The following is a 12,436-nucleotide window of genomic DNA, read 5'->3' on the forward strand; positions in this document are numbered from 1 at the left end:
CATTTCTTTCCTTCATCTCCAGCAAGGAACTCAGATTTGCATAGAATCAGTATTAGTCATTCCTGTCAAACATCAGCTAGATATAAAACACCACTATTTTTCTTTTCCCATCTTAACTTTAACTATAATTTTACATATGTCTTGGTCTCCCCTGACTGATTTGAAAAAAATCTGAGTATTTAAAGGAATTGGGCTGGGAACTACTATGGCTTTTCTCTGCAATTGTTACCCCCCACATCCCCCCCATTCACTCCCTGTTTGTTAGCTATTCCAAGGTAAGCAGAAAATAAACAATAACAGGAATGGCTCTGGTAAATTGCAAATGAGTTCAGTACTTAGCATTCAGTACATTGATGCCTTCCCCAGGTGGAATGGGAAATGAAGAGAGAGTGATGGATTTGCTTGGTGGGTAGGGCAAGGGAAAGGACAGGGCTTACTACAGATACATTTTTTCTTTTAGAAATTCAGAAACGTTTCTGCACATTGACCAGCCCTGCACACAATGTGAAATGAAGGCTTAGAGATTACTAGGTGAATCTCATGAGGACAACTTTCAATCCCAAAAGGACTTAACACTGACAGGGAGAACTTATCTTATGTACACTACTACCCTGGCATCCCTCATTCATAAACAACACTTGGGCATGTGCTGCTCTTCTGCCAAGATGCCCTCTCTGCACTGCAGATCTGAAGAAAACTGTGAGAGAAGCAGCAGGAGCAAACCTGGGACTGGCTGCAGAGCCGGGGCTACAAATGAGGGAAATAAAAGAGACCATGATGAGATTCAAAATGTAGGCCAAGCCTATTCAGCTCTTGCAATCAAGTGTTTACCGTCTGCTGCGGCATCATTCTGCTCCATCCTCTTCCCCTTCATTCTGAACAATACAACACTTCAATCTTCTTTAAATTCAAGGACACGAAGTCCCCGAGTGCCCCTCTCGCTGGCGCTGAATAGGAAAACAAACCTGCCCGGCCCCAGCAGCATCCTGGCTTACGTCAGTGATGCAGAACATATTGCTCCAAATGCATCCTCTTCTAGGGGTGCCATCCATCCATGCTGACAAGAAATAGAGCCTTCCCTGCCTTTATCGTGTCTGAGAGAGGGGAATGTGTGAAGCAAAGCTGAATGTGTGAAATGCAAATGCAAGCCACTACATTCCAGTCATACATTTCCTACATTGTCTGGGAGCATTGCAGGGCTGTGGCTTGGGGATGCTGATCCCCCCCAACAGATGGCACATCAGCCCTACCTATGTAGGAAAGGCACATTTCTGAGAAAGCCAAGAGGCAGGAGCAACATGAGGCATGTGAGAGGGGCAGAGCTGTCCCTCCCATCCCGAGTCCTGCAGATCCAGGCTGGGGATCACAATGGAAGCTAAAGCAGCCCTGTCCCAGGTGTTCTATCAGAGACAATACCCGCTGTAAGATTAAAAAAAAAAGTAATAACAAAAGATTCTTGCAGGGTTTTAATTGGAAAAACCTTTTGGTAATACATTGTTTGGTATTTACAGTAGCATGTAGAGATTTGCATCCACACTTGCTTTACACACAAGCACTTCTGCATATATGTATAATGAAGTCCATACACAAGAACAGTTTGCCACATCTAGGCAAGGTAGATACACACAGCTATAGCTGGTGTCACAACAATTCTATTGAGATGCCTTGTTTGGGGCCAATCTGGCTATTTCTCATTAATAAATAAACTCTAACAGAGCCTTGTTCTTGCTTAACTACATGCATCAGGCATGGCATCACTGCATATGACTAAAACAAAAAAATCACAACTGAACTGAACCACTGATAAAAACCTGGAGTTTATAAAAGACCTAATCTGAACCAGCTCTGTTTTCTAGATATTTCCAGTTGAGGACTTTATTATAATGCATCCTCTCTTTTCCAAAAGAATTTGGAAACACTACTAAGTCCTGTGCATGACTTCAGTGCCACGGGCCTTTACAAAGACATCATGAATCACCTGAGAAGACACTGCAGAACAGTCTGGACTCCTATCCAGACAAATACTGAGGCAACACCATTATCCAGAGGTAGCCATGGACATGGTCTGCTCTTCTGGAAGTCACTAAGGTCTCTTTGGAAAACAGTTTTTCATGCATGAACAAGCCATTCCAGGAGCAGGAGCCATGCACTGAGTTCACATCTTGTCCCAGGATGCTGTGGCACTGCTTGTGCTCCAGCTGGAGCCTGTCCCTTTCCCCTTCCACAGGCCCTGCTGCTGCAGGGACATGGTAAAACATGGTAAAACATGCTGTCCCTGAGTGATGGCATCAAAGATTGCTGCAGAGCCTGTGGTAATTTGATATCTTTGAGGTATTTTTACTGTCAGACTTATTTGAAATTGGTTGGTATAGTTGAAAAGCCCAAAAGGAGGAAAAGCTGAGAGTTAGCACATCTGTAGCATGAGTATCTAGCTTGAGTTTCCTTGGGAAACTCAGTAGTAGTACCATTATGATCTCTGAAGCGATTGTATGAAGATAACTAAATTATGTTAAAGTATTTGGGGATTCAAGAATTTTGCTGGTGGCAACTTGAGAAATATCAGTCATTTTTATCCAGTGGATATTATATTTAGTGGGTGAATGAAAAAAAAAAAATTAAGGACACTGTCAGTGCTTTGAGAAAATTTTCTGTGATATGTTTAAAGTACTTAGTGCATGGAGAGCTAAGAAAGTTGATGCAACTTTGCAATCTATAAACAACCAGTAAGAAGCAGCAGATGAAATGGCCAGTCCCAGTAGAAGATCCAGAGCCTTCTGACAGAGCTGACTTGATTGATTTTGCCACAGACACTTGGTGAGTTCTTTCTTACTATTTCTTGCTCTGAGCTGCAAGTATTGCAGTGCCCAGCAATGTGCTTGTGATGTATTTCCCGCACAGCTGCAGTTTGACCAGTCCCAAACTTCCTTCCACAATATCATGGGCATACTAAACAAGCATTACACTAATTTTATCACTAAAACCTGCTTTCCTAATTGCTGATCAAAAAAAAAAAAAAAAAAACCAAAACGAAAAAAGCTCTACAATATTGCCAATCTAAAATGTGATCACATTTTTGATTTCCTGATAGTCTTAATAGTTACTCTGCCTTGGCCAGTTTGTAGCTTTTTGGATGCTGAGCTATAAAAGGACACAGCCTTAGAAGTGCACTGCAAGTAGAAAAATGGGTGTCAAATTCAAACCTTTAGGTAAGTTCTTTCATCCACCACATAAAATGAACAGGACAGGACACACATCTTCCAGATTTTTACTGATTTTTTTCTGGTCTGAGCTGAAGTTAACCTAGGAAAGAGTTGCACTGTCTCACCTAGATTAGAGCTGTCTATCCCAAACACTTTTGTTTATAAACTAAATTTATCCTGTTTTCACAATGACATTTATTCCTGAAATCCAATTAATATGTAATGAAGGGGGGAAAAAAAATCATCAGCATCATGGTTGGACATTGGTCAATGCCAGGCACCCACGAGAGTCCTTCCCTTGCTCTCTCCTGCCACAGTTGGGCAGAAGAGAGGGAAAAAATATTAACAAAGGGCTCATGAAGTTAGAGAAGAATTGGGGAAAAAAAAAAAACCAACTAAGGGTTCAAATTTACAGGTATTAAGTAAAGTTATTATTAACAGAGTCAGAGAAGGATAACAGGAAGTAAAAATAAGCCTTTAAAAAAGGCTTTTTTCCCCCTCCAGCCCCTCCCTCCTTCCCACACACAGCGCAGGGAGACATGGCATCAACATCATTAAAATTCATATTTCCACAAGGATTAGTGGCTTCTATTACACATAAAGATCTTCTCCACAAATTCTGGACAAGAGCTAGAAAAGACCCTCAGAGGATACTTGTGCTTCAAATAATACACTGACCCCCATCTGCTCTGGACTTACCAGGATTAAACCTGTGAGCTGCCACCTGACTCCTCCTGTAGGTATTTAGCTTCAAAACTCAAAGCCTCTAAACCTCCTTAGGCTACTATGTAACATTGAAAATGGCTCCCAATGGCTTTGGATGACTCCAAAATTTCATTATAAATTTTTAGGCTGTCTTTGAAAATGCTGGTTTTGGGTAAAAAACCTCCCACATCCTACTAGGTTGAGAAATAAAACATGAAAAATTTTGAGAAGCCACTAACCAGTTTTTCTGCCTGTCCTATTTTGAAAAAAACTATTTTGAGGCAATCCTATGCAGAAAACAATTTGTACATGCCAACCTGCTTACAGGTCTCTTCTCTCCTAAAGGCCAGCAGTGTCTCTGCCTGATCCAATTACTGCATTGCACAGCTTATCACACTGACCCTTTTCTTTTCCTCCTTATCTTCAGAGCTGAGCCTCATTAAGGAGAAATATTACTTGTCCAGTCAGTGTTAAATCCAAACTCTTGGGTTAGTTCTGTATTTGGAGGCAACCTTAAGATGAGTGAACTTCCGTTCAGCACAAAAGCAGCCTCCTGGTACTCACACTCTTCCATGGATTTGTGCCATTTGGAGTACTTGTGTTTGCCATGTTGTTTTCCTCATTTTGTCACTAATAAAGATTAATATTTATATATATGTCTGCACAGACACATGTTTCTATGAAATGTCTTTCAGTATACTCTGGTAAAACAGCAGGAGGATATTTTCCAATGGACTGGAAAGGTCTCTGGGGTATTTTTCACTCTGCTTCTCCAAAATGTCAGAAATACCAATGAAGTGATGCTTGAAGTGAAAATGTAGCAGTGTCCTGTCTTTAAGCTGGAATCATTCTGAGCAGACAGAGGTCCTATTCCTTTAAATTCTTCCTCCCCTTCAATTTTAACTCTCTTGTGCAGCCTCTCAGACATACAATAAGAAATAACCTATAGTTTTATTTCCCTACAAAAGCGTTCAAGAAAAATGAATACTCTAGCTTCTCTGGGTCAGAACATTTCCACTGTAACACTTCACATAAACACAGAACAATGGCTTACATACTAATTTAGCTCCTTGTTTAAGACATAAAAGCAAGATTTGCAGGAGCAATGCACTTAGTGAACTTCACACCCCCAGTGAAGCCCAGCCCTGCCTGCCTGGCCATGGCTCCCCATGAGAATGTGCTGCTCCATGGGAAGGTCTCTCCCTGCTGCTGCCCCACACAGCAATCCCTCAGCCTTGTCCAGGGCCAGGATGGCTGGATGGATGGAAGGACTCCCAGGGCAGTACACAGCCTTTCCCTGAGTCTCTGCTCAGCTGGTTAAACCTGTGCCATGGCCATCATGCTTGCATTGCCCCACATTCATGGAGCACAGCACCTTCCCAAAGCAGCAGGGCCACAAAGGTTCTAAAATAATAAACCAAACACAAATATAAATAAATCTATTTTTAAGAAGAAAAAAGCTCAGGGTCCTGGGTTGGGCTGCTCCTCAGCCCTGGGGACAGCAATGCAAGAAGGATTTAAGGAGCTCTTCAGGAGCCAGCGTGTGGCTGGATAGGCTGATTAGCCTTGGCACAGCTCCAGTGGTGCCAGATCCAGGGTAATTTTCAATACAAATGGGAACACAATGCAGGAAGCCACAACCCATCTGTATGAAAAGTTAGGTCTGCAGAGTTTATTAGTCTGGGCTTCTGGCCACAAGAAAATACCTAATTTGCTTCTGGACTGCATCTAGCCCTGGGAACCACAGAGGAGGTTTTTGTTGGGCTATGTGTAAGCAGTGAGCAGGTGTCCCCTTGATTATCCTCTGTTATATATATCTTTAAACAGGACAGGCTGTTTTGCACCAGCAGCTTTCATGATGCGTAATTAGTGCAGATAAATAAAGGGCAAGCATTCCTTACATTTATTCTTGCATAGATGAGCTGTGCCTTTACCTGTAATCCTGCAAAAAGAGCTGTGTCCAGTCTGACAAACAGCTGGATGCCATGTCTCCCCATGGGCAGTCCATCCCAGGCTGAAGGGGAGGAGCACAGGGATTTAAAGGATGCTCCACAGGACCAGGGGCAGAGGAGGTCACCCTACTGTGGGCTGGATAAACCCATCCAGGAGCAGAGGGGCTGTGCCCAGGGAGCCACCAGTGCCAGTGACAGCCACACCAGTGCTCAGGGCCCTCTCTTGTATGGCCTTGAAATTAGCTGCAGACAGGCAAAAGGGGGATTATTCAACATCGTGCCACAATTCTGGGAAAGAGAGCACAACTCAGGTCTGCTCCTCCCTTCCATTAGTGTGCTGGGGAGGTGCAGAAAGGGCTCAGAGCAGCCTGGCCTTGAAGGGATGAGACCCAGGTTTTGCTCTCATGCCACATTAAAGCTTTGGGCTCCTGTTGCAGATGAAGGTACACGTAAGGTACCACACTGCTCAGGACTGTGGCACTTTTAAACATGACCAGAAGCAAGATTTCAGATACCATGGAAGCTTCAATGTCACACATACAGGTGCCTCCTAATTTAGGCCCATCAAGGGCTGAGCCTCTGCTCGGTGTGCATTTGGAGGAGCACAGTTTGACAGGTGGAGGTGCTCAAAGTGGGACTAAGGTGTGCAGAAAATCTGGCAGCACATCTGCAAACTTCAGCCTCCTGCAAGTCACTTACCTAAAGTTCATTTTTAAGCTCAAACCTTCCAATATCTCCCTATAGTGGAATTTGAATGTCATAATTGTAATAAAAGACACACAAAACTAAATAAACCAACAAAAAAAAAAACACAACCAAAAAACTCTGAACACATGAACTGCAAAAATGTGCACTCTGCTTTTCCTGTGTGAAATCTGGGCACTTTGTGAGCTGATGTGTTCCAGCCAGCTGTGCAGCAGAAGTGCCAGCAGACACACAACCCCCAGTTCCCCAGGCTGGGCATTCTCAACCCTGCAGCAGCAATCTGGAAGCAGGGAATGGCAGTAGGGTTCATGCACTCACAGACAAGTTTGCTCCACTGATGGTATTCAGAAAATGTGCTTATCATACAACTCTTTCAAATGTCCCTTCCAGTTCCCACTTCCTTCTTACCTGTGTGCCGGGTGCAGTGTGTGCCAGGACCACGGTGCTGTGTGTGGGTGGCACTGATCCTGTGAGGCCCAGAGCTCCCTGGGCCGGCTGGATGGCAGCAGGATGGGCCACAGCCTCTGCTCCCCTCTCCACAGCCCTTCCCATGCAGCCTTGCCTGAATTTCCCATGCTGCTGATCTCATTCACAGCCCCATCCATGACTCCAGGCTGATGAGCAGTCACTGCTTTCCTACAGAAATGGGTGCAAGGAGACTTTTTTCCCACCAGAGGAATGTTGCCCTTTTTTTAGGCTATAAAAAATGTTAAGCAGTATCCCAGGTCACCTATAACAGGAGAGCATTACCCTCCTCTTTCACTCTTCTCTTGGAGTCCTGAGAACACCTGAATTGCCCCTGTCTGTTGTGTAGCCAGACAGAAAAGCTGTGTCTCAATGGTGAGGGACTGGATCACTGCACTGACTTTTATCCTCAGCAACAGGCTCCATGTATATCAGGACACAGTTTAAAAGGAATGATCATCTTTTTAATAGATCACATACTGAGTCGCAAGCTACATATTCAACAGAAAATCAAGCTAATTGCTCACTTCTTCTGAGATATCCCTGAAGGATAATCGACGTCTGCAGAGCTGTTTCTTAGTTGGAAACTAAATAATTAAGCTGAAGAAATGCATTTCTCTTTCAAGTTTCTCTCTGTATTTTCTTTTATTCTTCTTTGTACCAGATATGTCAGAATGAACATAAGCTATTGACTTTAATTAAAAATTAAAACTAGCTCTACTTTTGTTTGTTAAATCCACAGCTGTAAAACAAAAGAGACTGTCAAGACAGAAAGAGAAAACAGTTCAACGTTTCTGCCAGTCCCCATCCCTGCACACTTACCCAGCAAATTGTACACACACCACACATCATCTCCTTCCTGCATGTAACTCAGGAGTCTTCAGCAGGATTTACTGCACTTGGAATTCAGCTTATAGCTACAGCTGTGTGGAATATAAATAAAGAAATGGACTGTACCACATGATAGATTCATAAATCCCCCAAATTTGATAGGAATCTTCTTTATTAATTTAATCTATTACTGGCTAATTGCTTATGTACTATAAATCTGCAAAGGTCAATCACCAAACAATAAGAAGGTATGAAACACTAACAAGTCCTAATACAATAAGAATGTAAATCAATAGTCTAAATGAAGCCTTGTATTGCCAATGATGCATGAAAATGTATTATTGTCAGGGACTACAAGCGTGGGTTTCACTGAAAGCAATAAAATAAAAAGCCATGTCTTTTGAGAGGAAGACAGTATAAACAGCATCTGTAAATACTGACTGTACAGTGAACTTTTCCAAAAGGGCAGCTTCAAGAATAGGCCCTTTCACTGAAAGGTACTTTCTTGCACAAAAAGTAAAAGGAAAAAGGTGCTGATACAATAAAGAAATACTTGACAAAGGCTAGCTCTGAACTATATGGATGTAAGAGAAGAACAAGTTTTGTATATTAAATACTTCATTTTAAACATACGTAAATAACTATTTCTATACATTAAACTTCAGAGCTGTTTATAAAGCTGCAGCTTCACTCCAGACAGAATCCTACAGCTAACTCCTTGAAAACAACTGTGCCAAGAGGACAGAGTTATTGCAGATGTGCACAGCTGGAGGAGGAAGCAGACCCCTCACCTGGAGGCTCACTGCATCTATTGCTGTGTACAGCAATTCAGAAAATTCCCATTTAGAAAATTCCTGCCTTCTTGAGTTTCTAACTGGTTCCAATGACTGTTGAGGAAAAACACTATTTTTTAAACCAGCTCTTAATTCTAAAAGGCTGCTGAATGGTGTTGTGTTAGTAGGAGCAATTTAGCTTTATTAGCAGCGTGCCACGGGCTGCGTGAGCTCAGAGGAGCCTCGTGCTGCTGCAGCAAAGTCAGTCAGTCTAGAACCTGTCACTGGGAGCTGAGCTGACACTGCAGGGAGGGGTGCTACACACTCAGCCCCCAAGCCAGACATCCCATTTCACCTCTGACACTATTGAAGGAATTTCTCATGGCAGCAGAGGTTTGGCAAATATACTTCTCAAAATATTTTTGTGCTTCTCCATTTTCATTACAATTCTATGCCAAACTGCCAGTTGTGAGGGTCGTTTCACTTCCATGGCATTGTTAGAATATATTTCACAAGCAGTGTAGACAGCACTTACTGTGAAATCTGTATTTCTTATTTTCCTGCTGGTAGGAAAATAGAACACTTAAAATCAGTTGGGGACCTGAAGAGTCAGACCTGCTACAGGCAGGTCTAAATTGCTATTATAAAAAGGTCCATTAGCAGGTTTGATCTGAGCAAGGAGGGTGTGCTAGTTTACCATATTAGTGCGATTTCTTCCCAACCAAAGTCTGCTTATGAATTTCAGCAGTATTGAATTAAAGGAATCTGGTTTTAAGGCCAGGCATGGATACTGGAAACAGTCATATAATAATCTACTCTTATGGTTTAGGCAGAAAAAAAGGAAGCATTATTCTTTCTGAACATTTCCTTCCTCTTTATATCTTCAGATACTCTGCTTTTGCTAAGGTCATTGCATGAATTTAAGATACACCATTCTGGAAACTAAATTAGCCCTCATTTACTGGGAAGTTGAATGCAGCCAGACTAATGGTGGTGCAAATATAATTGGTTCCCAACATGTGTCAGTGTGTATACTCCTCAAGCCATGGAAAAGATGCATTATGGGACTAATTTTTAAATGTTAATGGATATTGGATGTTTGCCAGACACCCAGCTGTGCACAAAACATTGAGATGGTAAATAGCTCTTGATCTGTTTAGAAACAAATTATAATGGCTGTTTGGATTCCACATGACTGAAGGCATGGTAACCAGCACAGGCTCACAGGCTGACCCTATTAACTGCACTAAGGGGAATGCGCTGATTTTTAAAATCAAAATAAGAGACATAAAATAAGGCTATTAAGATGCCATTTAAATTATTTTAGATTAATATTAAACAAACAACATCTCAACAACAACCCATAGCACCTGTTACCATTGCCTACATAAACTAACTTACTTAAGGGACTTGTTTTTTCCTAGGTTTCTTTGGGAGGATTTAAAAAAGAAATGCTTTGATCACACAATTAATTTGATTCTAAAGCTGAGGTCTGAGTGAAAAGCTTACCTGCACTTATAGAATAAAATCTCTCCTGCCACACATCAACAATGGGCCTCAGTTAGATGTACCAAGGAATAGGATCTCCCTTCTTTTGATATGTAATTTTACATATCATAATTTTAATTTAAGGTCTACAAATACCAGTATTTGCAGGAAATTCCCTACTCGAAATGTCTTACTAATTGTATTCATTTGGTCAGCAAAGCCCAACAGGGACTTTTTAATCAGCTGGATTAGGGGCTTTTGATTATTATACCATAGCATTAGCAGGAAGCACCATTTTGCAAGTGAAAATATACTAATTGTCAGCAACACAGGAGAGCTTTTTTCCATAAACCTGTGTTCAGCAGTTTGAGGCAAATAAATAAGACTGTCACATGTATATTAGGGGAGTTTCCCCTTTAGGATTTTGCTGCTGAGTTTGAAAAATTCTGGAAAAAAGCCCATACCAAAATTTCACCATAAAACCCCACAACACAGGAGGCAATTCCAAGCAGAGAGTACAGTTTCATGGCATCAACAGGGAATGACTCAGTACTGCCTAAGAGCTGACTGTGCAATATCATTAAATCACAGACTGTCAATAATGCCGAATTTGTACTCCCCAAGTAACTCTGCAGTTGCAGCTTTGTATCTTGAATTTGTTTTTCCCAGCATCTATCCTGTAGGTTGGTTTTTAACTGGGTGCTTTCTGCTAATTTGGGTACCTTATATAGCTCACCTTCTGCTAATTTGGGTACGTTATATAGCTCACCTTCTGCTAATTTTGGTACCTTACGTAGCTCATCCTCTAGGATCAGAAATACAGGAATTTATTAGGAAAGGGAGCATAAGAGTTGCTTCTCAGACCTCTTCAAAATTCATTTTCTCTTTCTCAAAACAATGTTGCTTTCTCCAGATACAGAACATCTATGAAAATAAAAGCATCCTGACCATTAGGAGATGTGCTATTCTAAGAGGCACCATCAAAACGTGCCAAAGGAGGATATTTTTTCCTGATAGCTCAAAAATCTTGCTCCATTCTTACAGAGTAAGTAGAGACCTTGGAGGAATGTTTTGTCCTACTGCCAATTTCAAGTGACAAGAAAATGAGATGACAAAACCCAAAACCAAAGAGCGCCTCCCCGTGCTCAGCCCTGCAGGTGACCATGGGGAGGTGTGTGCCCATGGAGACACGGGCAGGCATTGCTGCCATCCTCAGCCCTGAGCCACCACTGCAGGGGCACCACGACAGCCACAGCAGAGGGCTTTTGCTCTCCCAAACAGTCCAGGCACTCCCAGGGCAGGAGCCACACAAACAACCTTACCTTCTCCTGCCAGCAGAATGTGAGAAAGCCTCAGCACTGTCTGCAGCTACAGGAATACTGCTGAAGAGCCTGGGTTTGGACTTGTGAGCTTTGGCAGTGAATTGTCCTTGGAAGAGGGCAGCTGAGGTGGTAACTGGATCTCCTCTGAGCTTCAGGAGGGAGGACTTTGTGCTCTGATGCTGCACTGAGGAGATCTGCTGTGCTGCCAGCTCATGCTGCCTCCACCGATGCCAACAGGCGAAACAGGAGGAGATGATGTCCCACAGGAGCCAGACGGGTGAAAACAAGCTCCTTGCTCATTCCTCATCCTGGCTGGGGGCTTGGGGTGTGCCCACAGCCACGTGGATTCACACCTTTATAATGCTGTAGCATCATCATACCAGCTGCAAGCAGACAAACAATTGAAGTTGCCTTTCCTAGTAAATCACTGACTCAACATCAGAATTCAGACAGCACAACTACTTCAAGGATCAAGCTATAACTTCAGTTATGTTAGCATAAATCTGAAATAATTCTGCTAAGGCTGGAGAATCTATTCCTAATATTCAAAAGCAAATGAGAACAGTCTGACCAGCAGCATTCAGGGTTTGAATGACCTACATACAAAGTGTGTTTTTGCAGATACAGAGTAATTTCATTAGAGCACCCTGCAAAATCTTTTATTTGCATAGCTTGTTTCCATTTCTTTTTAGTGTAATGAGATTTCATGATGAAAGTCAAATACAATCTAGTATAGCAAAAGTGCATGTTACACTGATCCTAATAAGCCCAATGAAAATCAATAATGCTGCTAGTTTCCCTGAAATCAGCCTACATAAGCTCCAAGCACCATGTTCTGCCTAGAGCAGAGTATTAGCAGCTTATATAAGACAGATATTTCCTAGTAGAAAATCTGAAAACAGCCACAATTGGGAAAGAGAAAATAAATAGCTGTTATAAATACCACAAAAAACTTGGGATCATTGCCTCCTGTCCTTAAGGTGTGGATAAAAGAT

At 42.2% G+C, this 12,436-nt stretch overlaps 1 long non-coding RNA gene across 1 annotated transcript; it reads right to left on the minus strand.

Moving 5' to 3' along the window:
• Positions 1–7,120: 7,120 nt before the first annotated feature.
• LOC131087136 (uncharacterized) lies at positions 7,121–11,812 on the minus strand. Its single transcript, XR_009114844.1, has 3 exons — positions 11,442–11,812; positions 7,850–7,950; positions 7,121–7,198 (listed from the first exon to the last, which is right to left on the minus strand). It is a non-coding gene; the product is annotated as an uncharacterized LOC131087136 (long non-coding RNA).
• Positions 11,813–12,436: the final 624 nt, after the last annotated feature.

Source organism: Melospiza georgiana, chromosome 9 (genome assembly GCF_028018845.1).
Source record: "Melospiza georgiana isolate bMelGeo1 chromosome 9, bMelGeo1.pri, whole genome shotgun sequence".
In the NCBI taxonomy this organism is placed as follows: domain Eukaryota; kingdom Metazoa; phylum Chordata; class Aves; order Passeriformes; family Passerellidae; genus Melospiza; species Melospiza georgiana.